The sequence below is a fragment of the Ictalurus furcatus genome, chromosome 12 (genome assembly GCF_023375685.1).
Source record: "Ictalurus furcatus strain D&B chromosome 12, Billie_1.0, whole genome shotgun sequence".
Taxonomy (NCBI): Eukaryota; Metazoa; Chordata; class Actinopteri; order Siluriformes; family Ictaluridae; genus Ictalurus; species Ictalurus furcatus.
In genome coordinates this window covers 7,564,760-7,577,969 of record NC_071266.1, presented here as the reverse complement: position 1 = coordinate 7,577,969, position 13,210 = coordinate 7,564,760, and the positions used below count along the sequence as shown (strand labels likewise).

The 13,210-nt window shown below is 39.4% G+C and overlaps 1 protein-coding gene across 4 annotated transcripts in view; it reads left to right on the top strand.

Moving 5' to 3' along the window:
- mgat3b (beta-1,4-mannosyl-glycoprotein 4-beta-N-acetylglucosaminyltransferase b) overlaps positions 1-13,210 on the top strand; it is a 56,029-nt gene that overhangs the window by 7,038 nt on the left and 35,781 nt on the right. Inside the window, exon 1 of one of the 4 annotated variants that reach the window (XM_053638983.1) lies at positions 9,559-10,419. The exons of the other annotated variants lie outside the window; for them this stretch is intronic. The gene's annotated coding sequence lies outside the window, so the exon portion shown is untranslated. Of the gene's footprint in view, positions 1-9,558; positions 10,420-13,210 lie in introns of those variants that run through there. 4 annotated transcript variants of the gene reach the window in all.

Below are 13,210 nucleotides of genomic sequence, written 5' to 3'. Positions count from 1 at the left end.
TGCCCGCATCAAGTTCAAGGCCTTGATGCTCACCTACAAGACCTTGTCAGGAACAGCACCCTCCTACCTCAACTCGCGTCTGCTAAGTGAATAAATGTAATGTAAAATTACAGCCTGTTTGTGAACAGAAGGCTTGGGATGATTTACTGTAGGATCAGGAATCGCAGATCAAGATGGATGGTTTTAAATGTGTCAGAAAAGAAAACACGGTGTCTGCATCTTTTAATATTAACAAAAATAAAGTAACCCGTAATATGTTTTCTTTTCACCTATTTCATCTCCTGTCCGAACCTCATTAGCCCGCTGTTTAACTTCAGAGCAAAGCAACAAAAAAACGTCCTACTTTGATACGTCTTAGCTTCCCTTGTCCGTGCTGCCAAACAGATAAAGCCATAAATGTCTTCGCTCTCAAAACATGAGCCGTGGTTTAAATTAAGAAAATGACACATGCTGTTTATCTTGTATAGTTTCACTATACAAGAATTCAATAGGTATCTCTGCTGCTGTTCACCACAGAGCACAGGCATGCATGGTTTAATATCATTTTATTAGTTAGATGCAGCTAATAGCTCATTACATATATTTTTGTTATGGTCCCGACTTCAGTTTTGCAGCGTTTTTGACCGGCTAATTAAGCCAAAAAACAAAACACTGACTGGACACTACAGCCAACTAGTAACCTGGTTCTGTGTTTTTTTTTGTTTTTTTTTTTTTTCCTTCCCTACCGTAATGGTGTAACGTACACAACAATGTTGCATATATCTAGCCATGCCCCTTCTTTCCCCCCCTCAAGTTATGTCCACATTAATCTGGATGGACAGCATTTTAGTTATAAAATGCACTCCGTCTACACTGGCGTTTTCAAACGTTTTCCAAAAATTGCTCGTCCACACTGAAACGTCTAAAAACGCTTACATCCCTATACTGCGCATGCATAAAAACGTACTTTTTGGCCTGCGTTATTTCCATCAGGCGTTTATTTAAAATGCAATCTGAAGGTTGTGCACTTGACATTAATCTTTAACAAAGCTATCAAACTGGATAGCTGCAGCAACTGGAACAACTGCAGTACATCAGTACAACAGTACAACAGTACAACTGCAGTCCACCGTCTTGTTTGTTTTGAGTTGACCGGGTCACGTGACACCACAATATCTCCATTTTCTCGGGCCACGCTACAACGTGAAAATGGCATTTTCAAATTTATCCACTTGAGCGTTTTCGGAAAGCTCCGTTTCCGCCGCACATTAAAACGCCGTTTCGGTGTGGACGGAAGGCCAAAACGCAGAGAAAAAGATGCGTTTTCAAATTTATTTGGATTAACGTGGATGTAGCCTCAGATACGGGGCACAATAGTATGATAACATATTACACATGATATCACAAACCTAGTGAACAAATGTTTATTAAATTATGCAAAGGACTGAACGATTGAAACGTTTGAAAGCTAAGCAAGCTCTGTTAGGCTTAGGCTTCTGTTCTAGTCTTTCCTATATAGTGTTATACATTATTTAGAACTAGCTTTAGAGGAGTGCTTAGTATGATTACTACCATTTCTCCTTTTTTGAAGTATAGAGAAGTTTCCTTATCTACATACAGACATTCAGAGAAAACCAGTGAACTATAGCAGAGGGTGTATGACACTGATCAGTTGACTGCACCTGCTCATGCTGTAACCACTCGATTTGATATTTTATTGAGTGATGAGGTGTTAGGACAACAATCAGCATTACGATTATACAACTGGGATATGTGCAATTCATACACATTCAGGACTCAAATGATAGACTTGAGCTACATCGCTAGATACGAGATGTCTGTTTTGGGTCTTTTATGAACGCCTCACTTGTCTTTGCAACTGTGATGCTATTTGCCAGGCACTTAAGAAATGATGGAACAGCTCCATCAGCTCACACTTGTCCCTGAGCTGTTTCTATATAAGGCACCACAGCTCTCTCTCTCTCACACACACAAAAACACACACACACATACACTCACACTGTCAAAATGCAGGCAGCAGAATAGCAGCCATTCTGCCTTTTGTCCTGTACGTGTCACCTTACAGAACATACCTACATCAGGGAAAATGGTGCTAGCCTGGCTTTGACCTCTGTGTGGCATAGACAGAAAGATGGATAATGGAATGTTCCATTTGAGTTCACTTACAGCGATGATGTGTAAATACAAGTCATTGAAAGGAACACTCACACAAACATGAACAAAGACAGTTCAAGCTAAGTTTAATCATCTTCTGAAACAGAATAAAAGCTTTATTCATCCTTTCTGGAAATGCCGCATATAAATCAAGCCAGGGTTTCTTTTTTTTTTGTCGTTTTTTTGTTTTTCCCCCTCCCCCCAATTGTGTTTCTGGAAAGTTGTATTTAATCCAATGGGCAGCCACACATATTCTGTCAGAAGGTTTGATTTAGTTAATGGCGTACAAGTACGCCTTTGTTTAGGGTGTGCGTATGTACTTAGAAATGGGTGTCTTTTTGTTTACTCACTTTGCAAAAAAGGGCCGGACTTAAAACAACGCAAGTCGTCTCATAGTAAAATCCAAAAAACCCAAATTCGGCCATTTTACGGGAGACGTCAGTCCTCGGGGAGAGAGAGAGAGAGAGAGATGGGAAGGGTCGGCAGCTGTTGGAGCCTCTGTGCCAGCCCTCTGCTGCACTCGATCATTTGAACGAGGGATGAAGAAATATAGGAGGGAAGGACGAATAAAGGACAGGCTTTTCTTTGGGACCTTTTGGTGAAAATGACACATTTGTGAGTTAGCCTGGAAAAATCCATCAGATTTCTGAATTCTGATAAAAAAAAACATACTTTGACACCTCAGCTTTTAGAAAATGGAAATAGATTCCGCAAAAATGATTTACAAATGTCTTTAAAAAATATTATTATTATTATTATTATTATTATTATTATTAAAATTATTTTTTATATTAACTTCCTAATTGGGTGAACAAGGCATCATGAGATCCCCCTCTCGGCATGTTGTGGTTCCCTTTTGTTCCCTTACACGCTTTTGTTATTGTATTGATTTAGTTTCCTTCTCCCCACTAAGTTCATTGGTTTTTGTTAGTTTGGTCTTTTATCTGTGTTCTGTTATTAGTTATCTTCACTTTGTGTATATTTCCAGTGAATGTTCCTTGGGGTGGGGGTATGGTTGGCACGTTTGCCTCGCACCTCCGGTGTTGGCGGCTCGAATCCCGCCTCTGCCCTGCATTGTTCTTTGGGGGTTTCCTTCGGGTACTCCGGCTTCCTCCCCCAGTCCATGCGTTGTGGCTAATCGGTGTTTCCAAATTATGTGTTAATGTGTGTGCGTTTGCGCCCTGCAGTGGGTTGGCAACCCATCCAGGTGCCCCGAGTTCCCCAGGATAGGCTCCAGCCTCCCCTGCAAACCCGTGTATTATAAGCGGTATGGAAAACCGATATGTTAAAACTTCACTCTTTTATCTTTCCTTTACTTACCCCAAACGTTATTGCTCAGCTAACGTTGCTAGCATATAATGGAAATCTGGTATTATAGTTCCCAAATGCAAAATTTGCTGAAAGTTGAATTGAAAATGAAAGTTTGCTCATTCACAACATTTGTCGTAAATGGAAAATTCCTGAAATGTGTGTATGTGGTTTTTTCTCCAACTGTCTAAAATTCTTAGAATTTCAACTCATAACCCTCGAGTCAGCAGCACCAAACCTGCACTATACTGCAACTGCACTCCGCTGGCATAGTCACAAGAGCCAGCTTTCCATCCCACCCAGAAAAAAAAAAAAGAGAAAACGACAACAAAAAACAATTTTCCCCTCATAAAATGAATGGTGGCCTTCTACTTTATGTCTTCTAGGCATTTTACAACTCTGGGAATGTAAAAATAATTGACTGCCAGCCATAAAGTGTGAATATTTTTCTCCTGGAAGTTGTTTTTGAAGATTAAAAGTCCTTTAAGGACTGAAAGCGGAAGGCTTTAGACAAAAATACACTTGGCGATGTGAGAGGAAGGAAGACGCACTGTTGGAGATTCGATGCAACATGAGTAAAGTGTTCATGAATAAAGCTTGTATTCTGTTTGAGATTGAACCTTTACAAATCGGAGCTTTGTTTAGATGAGAGGCTTGGTGTCTCAGAGGGTTTGAACATACTATACATAGGAATAAGTTGCACCGTAAACAGGAAGACGGGTAGTAAAGCAAGTAAATGCATGCACGTGGTATGGAGGTATTCGCATTACCAATTACTGTCAAACCTACTAAACCTGAGGCTTGAAACCGGACACTCCTTGCTTCTGGGAATGTCTGTTTATAGGTGCGATAACATGCATAACAGGAATTAACTTGTCTTGTAGACGTTCTACAACATTAAACATGACTATAAATGGGTAAAAAAAAAAGGTGCTTTAATAAAAAAATTAAAAAGTAATCCTTGGCGAATTGCTGTGGTCTGATAACTGTAACACCACTTTGTATCGGATGCATCACAACACCTGGCCGTTGGTAATTTTCCTAGAACAACACACACACGAGTAATTTCTTCCGGCATTCACTTGTGTAAAAAGTTGTGGTTCGCAAATGGCAGATAAGAGGATGTTTTAAATTTGCTTGCTAGATGTATTGGCATGTTTGTTTGTTTGTGTATAGTAGAATACACCGAGATACAGCAAAAGTACACACATCCTTCACTCAGGTAGAAGTACAGATAGTCATGTTTAAAAAGCCTGGTTAAAGTAAAGAAGTATGGGCTCGGACATATACTTGTGTAAAAAGACATTACTACTTCCTGTTTTAGTGTCACGCTGGTAACTGGACCGTCATATTAATACGTTAATACAAAACAAATTACATTTCAAATTTTGTTAGCTAATGAACGTAGGCCACATCCTCTTGTCCTTGGAAACGACTCGAAACGATTATAATGCTTTAAAAATGACGCGAGTTATACTGTAAATTTGATTGAAATGCAAACCGAAAGAAAATTAGAGTGCAAGTGTAACTGGTTGTAGTCTGCGTTGTCTCCAGATGGCAACTGGGTCGACTTCTCATTTATTCTCTCCTCTCTCTCTCCCGTTCAACCATAACACGAAAGGGAAGAAGCACATGTTGAAACAAAATACAAAAAAGTCACTCAATAGAAGGGTAAAACAACAAAAATAATCACACAGATAAAATAAAATAACACTATACACACAAACTAAAATGGGTATATTAGTATATAAATGATTTAAATAAAGATGAAATTAGATTAATCAGAGCTAAATAAAATCCTACCTCTCCCATTCAACCATAACACGAAAGGGAAGAGGAGGAGCCAAAACAGGAAATTACACAAACCAATGACATCACGACAATCAAAAGGAAAAATACTCAGACAAACTGACAGCTACATCAGGTACACATCCTTTTTGTGTAATTCTACGCATTAAATTTAAGGAGTGTTTTCTATACCTGTTACACACACTTAATTTACACTTGACCTGGTTTACCGGTTCTACAGCATCTGGAAACTATCTTATTAAACCTGTCAGGTTTTAGATGAAATTTGGCAAATACTTATAACACAAACATGACACGCATGTCTAAGGAAAGCTTGAAATGTCTACTTCTTAAATCCAACAATTCACAATGCTAATGCTAACGTTAGCAAACATGCATGTTGCGCTAAAGTTGAGCTGCACCAACGCACCCACATGATTTTATGCTAACACTGCAGACCTAGCAAACATAGTAAATGACTGAAAACATTGAACTGGCTCATGATAATAAAACATGTAATTTACCAGGGTTTTGGCTGAATGCGCGTCATGATGATGTCACATGACACGTCTCGGCCCAAACCTATGAGAAATCTGTGGTAATTTTTGCAAATTTTCACGCTCCTCCAAATATTAAGTAGTTTACTGGATTTTGCGTTCTTTTCTGCAATCGTGAAATCCTTGGATTGACTGCTTTAAAAGTAAATATATAATCTGATCATGAGAAATATTAGATACGTTTGCGCGTATTCAAGGATTTTTATTTTTGCTTGATAAGATGGCTGGAAAATGGTGGAAGACACAAACAGTCTATAAACTATGAAAAAGCTACAATAGTAAAGTACAAGGTCAGACAGTTCAGGAAGCTTTAATTTTTTTTTTTTCTCCGCTGAAAGGAAGCCACAGTCCCGGTCTGTTCACTTCCACAAGCAAACAGTGTAAATCACAGTATCGAATTAAAACCCACACACAGCTGAGTAGTGACCAAAACAGTGGCCTCACTGTGCCGGAGCTGTAACACACAGCGGCGTGTTTGTCTGTAAATAAAGGACGTGTCGCATTCTACTCGCCCTCACACATATTTGTGTTTCAGGGGGTCTCAATGCCCTGAAGATCCATTATTTCATAAATGGCTTCTCAATTTGTGTGTGTGTTGAGAAAATGTGTTTTTATATTGTATGTGGGCGACCCATCGTTGACTAAGCTTGCAATGGCGCATATATTAGTCGAGTCCGTTTATGGAGTATGGTTTGTGAAATAGGAGAGAGCTTGAGTCACGTCTTCGTTTTTGTAACTGCTTGACCAGAAAGCTGTGATTTTGGTCTGTAATGCCTCTTTCTCTCTCTCTCTCTCTCTTTACTTCCACCAGACGCTGAGACGAAAAAGCATTTTATTTGGTCAGTTCTCCTGCCTACTCGTTTCTGAATTGACTGCTGAACACCTACAACCATTAAACACACTCATGACCAGTCACTGAGTCAAAGATTAAAAAAAAAAAGTAAATAAAATAAAACCCTTAGTGCAAAACTTATTCTGGAGTTCACGAATAGCGTCTATATGTATATACGGCGCGTTGGAATTCTCGAATCTGATTGGACAGTATTATTTTTCTATAACAAGGCAAACCACTGGTTTATCCATTAATGCACTTATTCTCATGTCGTTTCTATAGTAACAGCTCATTCACAGGGACATGTACGCCCCACAAAGTCCAGCATTAGTAATAAACGGATGTTTTAAAAACGTCTTGTTATTTAGAAAAGCGTCGATCGTCTCAAGATTTCTGTAAGGAGATATTTATTTAACCGGTTATGGAAGGCGTCTCCAGTACATTTTCCACCATGGGAGAGGTTTCAGGACTTTTCTAGTTTGACACGCTTCTTTTTTTAAAAAAATTATATTTATCTTTTTATTTTTTTTATTAACTTCAAGGGATGAGAAAAAAAAGAGGCTGGTGAGGGGAACACCTGTGTATTGCTGTTGGAACGTAATAATTATAATAATACGTAATAAAACATAATAAGAAAATAACCGTAATAACATTTCTGCAGATGTTCCATATCAAGTGTAACTTTGATTTAAAAAAAAAAAAAAAAAAAAAAACAGTTAAAAACATGATGTCATTCATTAATAAATTAAAAACTATAAATAATTGTTGTGGTGTGGTGTTGAGAAGTGCTGCTATTGGAAAATAACATCCTTCCACAACTTCCGGGTGGTAACAGTAGCTGCGTTTACATGACAACAATAATCCACTCTTAACCCGATTAAGACGATACTTTGATTAAGAAACTACCATGTAAACAGCAATTTTTGCTTACCTTAATCTGATTAAGGTCATACTTGAATTAAGCTCTAATCGAATTAAGACATGTGGAGTACTCCTGTATTAGTCGCATTATGGATGTGTATTACAGACATGTAAACACCTTAATCACATTATGAACGTCGTGTGAGAGTTTTCACCGCATTTTGCGACAGGACACGATCACACACGGCAGTTCTCAACATTTCACGGTGAACAAGAGAGTTCGGCTAGGTCCCAAACCACGTACTTGCCTACTATAGGCCTGTAGTGGGGAAAAATACATGTATCTCGGCTACTATATAGACGGTAAGTATGCGGTTTGGGACGCAGCCCACGGCTTCAAGCAGTTGTCTATTAGCACGTACACCATGACAAATAATTAACTGCACTTAAAGCGTTTGTAAAAATTACATAAAAACACCAAAACTGTATACGGTACCATAACGAAGACCAACTGTATGTTGATATGGGAAATTCCGGAGGGACGTCGGACGCCGTGGCGCGGTGACGTAATGACGCGGGCTGTTAATCTAATTATGATCGATAACATGTAAAACGGGAACATGACAGGAGTATTCTAAAAGCGACTCATGTAAACACCTTAATCACATTATTATCTTACTCAGAGTAAGGTCAATAATTAGATTACTGCTGTCCATGTAAACGTAGTCACTGACTCTGGTTTATCTCGGGTCTTATCATACCCTCCATCATTGATTAATTTCCACACCCCAAAATTATTTCATTTCTTTTCTTTATTTAGGATAAAACTCAATGATTTGCAGTAGATTATAAATATAAGTCTAACCCAACCTATATTCGTCACTGGCCATTAGTATAATAAAACCTTAGTGATGTTTATCTAGAACTTTCCTTCCCATGCCTTTTATTTACTGCAGAGCGTGTATATATGCACAGCAGTTGGATTAGTCTAAATATTTGTAGGGGTGCACTATTACTACGGTTTAGCATAGAGTGCTTAGTCTGGACAAGTCCCTAAACTTCCACAGTAATGTTTTTGGATTAAACTCAACTCACTCAGTAATTATGTATGATTCATTTCTCCCATCCAGTATGAAAGAAGAATGCTTTTAAACCTTGCTTTATGATGTATATGTGACTAGAAGACAAGTCCCTCTGATGTCTGTGAGTACTACCTGAGGGTCGATTTCGTAGAGCAGTAGGAATGTTGCCTGATTATTTCAGGGGTTAAACACAATTTAACCTTACCCCCAAATGTATTCGATCAGCCTGCACTTGTTCACTGTGTGACATTTTCATATTTAAGAAGCATATAGATCATGTTTATACGGAAACTACCAGGCTGTTATAGTTCTCAAGAAACTGAGTCTGTCTCACCCAAAATCTTTCCTTGCTCATGTTCCTTTCATTCCTTCATCACTCACTCACTCTCTTTCTCCTTCCTTCCTTCCTTCCTTCCTTCCTCCCTCACTTACATACTTCCTTCCTTCCCTCCTTCCTCCCTCACTTACATACTTCCTTCCTTCCTTCCTTCCTTCCTTCCCTCCTTCCTCCCTCACTTACATACTTCCTTCCTTCCTTCCTTCCTTCCTCCCACACTTACATACTCCTTCCTTCCTTCCTTCCTTCCTTCCTTCCTTCCTTACTCCCTCCCTCACTTACATACTCCTTCCTTCCTTCCTTCCTCCCTCACTTCCTTCCTTCCTCCCTCACTTACATACTTCCTTCCTTCCTTCCTTCCTTCCTCCCTCACTTACATACTCCTTCCTTCCTTCCTCCCTCACTTACATACTCCTTCCTTCCTTCCTTCCTTCCTCCCTCCCTCCCTCACTTACATACTCCTTCCTTCCTTCCTTCCTCCCTCACTTACATACTCCTTCCTTCCTTCCTTCCTTCCTCCCTCACTTACATACTCCTTCCTTCCTTCCTTCCTCCCTCCCTCACTTACATACTCCTTCCTTCCTTCCTCCCTCCCTCACTTACATACTCCTTCCTTCCTTCCTTCCTTCCTTCCTCCCTCACTTACATACTTCCTTCCTTCCTTCCTTCCTTCCTTCCTCCCTCACTTACATACTTCCCTCCTTCCTTCCTTCCTCCCTCACTTACATACTTCCTTCCTTCCTTCCACATAAAGGCACGTGTAATAGTAAAATTTCGATTGAGGTAAAAGGATCGTCCATATTTTAAACCAGTCTGTTTATAAAAAAATAAAATAAAAAAAAAGTTAGTTGGTGTACTGTGAACATGACAGTTGTGTTTCTTAATCCAACAGCTCTTAACAGTGTTGATGTTGGTAATCCTCAGAACTGCTACCTACCTAGAGGAGTTACTCCCTCTTGGAATTAAGGAGTGTGGGGGGTGGTTGAGTGAAATGTGTCACATTATCACCATATCAATAACAGTATTGTGTGTTGAATTTCCTACTATGCAGTATGTGTGTACGGAGTATAATCCATCCCTGGTAGCGTTAAACACTAACCTGCTGCACATTGCTGCTCTTCATCACACTTGCATCTCTTTTCTAAGAGCTAGGCCCACCTGTTCTGGCCACACCCTTTCTGTACCTTTTGTTTTGTAGAGCAATGTGCAAATCACTGAGACGTTACGACTCCCTGCACGTCCTCGGCAGAGATAATCTCACCCTGTGTAAAGTGTGTGTTATCAGGTTTGAGCTAGGTTTGTTTACACACTCCTGCCCGTCACTGCGCAGTGATATGGACATCTCCAAAGGAAAAGCTGGAGCTCTCGTGTGTTCCTGCTGGTTAAGAGTGATAGCGAATGGGGATTAACTTTAGGATCGTATAGAAATACGATCCGAGAGCGTGTTCCACAGAGGGTGTGCCTTGGCAGACTGTTGCGCTGCGAAAAAGGGAATCTCAGGTGAGTCTTGCTGGAATGGGACTAAAGCTGTAGGTAACCACGCGAGCTCGTCTTTATTCACACATCAAGAGTTTACCTCTGAATTCTAATCGTGGCATGCGATCTCCTCAGTTACAACCTGGACCGCTTTGCCTTTTGGGAAAGTTTAATGGTCGGATCGACTTAATAAGGAGCATTACAGGCTGGCGGCAAAACTGAGCATAGAGGCAAGTTTCTTCCTTTCTTGTATGAGCAGCAGAGAAGAAAGACATGAGATCGAGCTGCATCTTTTATTTATTTTTAATTTATTTATTTTTAAATAACAGTCTAGTACTCTTACAGTCGAGACTCGGAAGTGTCTGCTTCTGTTTTTATGAACACTTTAAAGGTGCAATTTGTAAAGTTTAAAAGTTTTTCTAGATGTGTAATACTGATTATAATTACAAATACACCTTTTAGAAAAAAAAAAAAAAAAAAAAAGGTTGCGCTATTAACATGAATTTTCAAGGATTTGCATTTCATTTCAAGTTCCTATTTGCATTTTTAAGGCCCTGAAATGACACCCCTCCCCCAAACCCCGCCCCCCCAATTCAGAACAGAGCTGGTCAGTTCTATCTAAAATATAAAAGGTAACTTTTATATACGATATACATAGATTTACTACACAGGCCTGTGGTTTAGGTGTGTCAGAATTTTTCGAGCACTCGTTTAATGATATTTAAGCGGACAATTATGCATTCTGGTTTGTCTTGATATTCTCTCTCTCTCTCTCTCTCTCTCTCTCTCTCTCTCTCTTTCTTTCTCTCTCTCTTTCTCTGTTTCATTCATTTATTTATTTATTTGTGCCCCAGTGTGTGTGTGTCTTCCTACAGAGCACTATTAAGATATCATCTACCGCTTTTAATCTTAGCCGTGTGTGTGTCTTCCTGCTCTGAGTGATATTAACATGTCTCTCTCTCTCTTTCTCTCTCTCTCTGGATAATGTCCTTATTATGTCATTTTGCTTCACCACTCCGGTCCTTTCTTAAATTCTGCAAGCCAGTAGATTTTTCATGTAACACTCTGCCAGAGACAACACACTCTCCCCGTGGCTGGATCCAGATTCAGTGTGATGAGATTGATATGGTAATTAAAGTGTGTGTAGATGGGTAAGACGAATCCTGGATTAGCACTAATGTAGAGTTTTATTTCCCAAGTAAAGAAACAAGAGATTGTGGTGTGTTGAAGTAGAGACTGTTGATGTTGCTAATGTAGAAAAAAATAAATGAATATCAAGTAAGTGTGTGCGTTTCGTGTTTTGGGAACATGGCGTTATGATCACCAAGGCCAGTTTTACACAGGGCAGTAAGGACATCAGAAGCTAGGAAGGAAGGAAGAGAAAGTGGGAATGTGAGGAAAGAGGGAAAGATAAACAGGAAGGAAGGACGGAGAGAAATTGAGGAAGGAAGAGACAGTGAGGAAGGAATGAAAAGAAAGGAAGGGAGAGAAAGAGAGGATGGAAGGAAGCAAGAGAAAGTAGGAATGTGAGTAAGGAAGCAAGGGTCAAAAGAAAAGAGAGAAATTGAGGAAGGAAAGAAGGAAGAAAGGAAAGAGAAAGAAAGTGAGGAAGGATGGGAGAAAGGAAAGAAGGAAGAACAAGAAAGTGAGGAAGTAATGAAATATAAAAAAGGGAGGAAGGAGAGAGCGAGAGAAAGTGAGGAACGAAGGAAGGAAGAGAAAGTCAGGAAGGAAGGAAGGATTAAGTAAGTGAAGGAAGAGAACGCGAGGAAGGAAGAAAAAGTAAGTGAGGAAGGAAGGAAGGAATGGGAGCAAGGGAAAAGTGAGGAGGGAAAGATGGAAGAAAGGAAGGAAATTGAGAGAAAAAGAGAAAGAAATTGATCAAAAAAGAAAGTGAGTAAGGAAGGTGAGAGAGTAAAAAATGAAACTGAGGAAGGAAGGAAGAAAGAATGGGGAGAGGGAGTGGAATGAGGGAGTCTCATAACTGTCTAGATAACTGCTTTTACAGATTGTCGATATCCCAGTGCCTTGTTGACACAGCATTATTCATTTCCTAATGTGTTGACTTTCTGTTTGAAATAAAACTGACATGTTTAACCTACAGAAAGAATTCATTGGGTCATTTCAAGATGCTAAATTCTGATCGATTATATAACTTTTGTTGTTTGTTTGTTTTGCATTTCATGCTGTCATGCAAATAGTTAAAAAAAAAAAAAAACAACAAAAAAACAACTATTCAGTCATGTCAGTCCAGTTGTGACAAGCATTATTAATAGCTCTTTAGCTACCGGAGTCAGACCAGCCAGCCTCAAACATGCAAATGAGCAGCCTTTGCTTAGAGAACCTTATCTTGATCCAACTTTACAAAACAACTATAGTCCTATTTCCAAATTGCCTGTTCTCTCCAAGTTGCTGGAAAAAGTTGTTTATGTACCATTAGAATTTTTCAGATATTTTAGACATGTTCCAGTCAGATTTTAGATCTTTACACAGCACTGAATCGGCCCTGTTAAAGGTTACTAATGATATTTTAATGTCACTTGACTCTGGTACTTGTGTTGTGTTGGTCTTATTGGATCTTAGCGCTGCCTTTGATACTATCGTATTCATTTTTTAGTATTCTTTTAAATAGCTTGGATCGAATCGAGGGTCTGGCTTTGCAGTGGTTTGCGTCTTATCCGAAAGATAGGACTTTCACAGTAAACATAGGGAATTTCTGTTCTTCGTCGGCCCCCTTATCGTATGGTGTACCTCAGGGCTCCGTATCAGGTCCTCTATTGTTTTTCCTTTATATGCTTCCCTGAGTTCTATTATT